Source organism: Pundamilia nyererei, unplaced genomic scaffold (genome assembly GCF_000239375.1).
Source record: "Pundamilia nyererei isolate P.nyererei 1_Seehausen unplaced genomic scaffold, PunNye1.0 scaffold01077, whole genome shotgun sequence".
Lineage (NCBI taxonomy): Eukaryota > Metazoa > Chordata > Actinopteri > Cichliformes > Cichlidae > Pundamilia > Pundamilia nyererei.
Window position 1 is genome coordinate 13277 of NW_005188478.1, and position 767 is coordinate 14043.

A 767-nucleotide genomic window follows, 5' to 3' on the forward strand; every position below is an offset into this window, starting at 1 on the left:
AATGGACAAACATCTCACTGACAGTCACTGAAGTGGATGTTTTACTGTCAGATCCACCAGAGCCAAAGACCAGAGCTGGATTCTTAAAATATTCATGTAAAATCACACTGGATCCAAACACAGCAAACAAAGAGCTGTTATTATCAGAGGGGAACAGAAAAGTTATATTTGTGAAATATCAGCAGTCTTATCCTGATCATCCAGACAGATTCATTGTTATCAGTCCTGAGTAGAGAGCATCTGACTGGACGTTGTTACTGGGAGGTTGTGAGGAAAGGGCGAGTTTATGTAGCAGTCGCCTACAAGAAATTCTGCAGAGCAGCATGCGGAAAAAACAAATCTTGGGCATTGTTCGATAAACAATTACACATTTTGCCATAACAACTTGGAAACTCCAGTTTTAGGTCCTCGTTCCTCCAGAGTAGGAGTGTACCTGGATCACAGAGCAGGTATTTTGTCCTTCTACAGCGTCTCTGAAACCATGACTGAACTCTTTCATATTGTTGTGAGTTTAAATCTGTTTTTTGTTTCCATTTTCTTTTCTTTCTTTTTTTCTCTATAATTGTTGTGACATCTCTGATCTGCGCAGAGATCAGCTGTCAGTCTTATTTTTGGAGTAATGACCTCAACACTGATCACAACAAAGAGGACAAATACCTGCAGTTAATTTCATGAATGTAATCTCTTTATTATGCTGCTTAACGACAGTGATTTATCTCAACGAGAAGCCAGTGAGAACCAAATGATCATAAAGGATTCGGAATCTA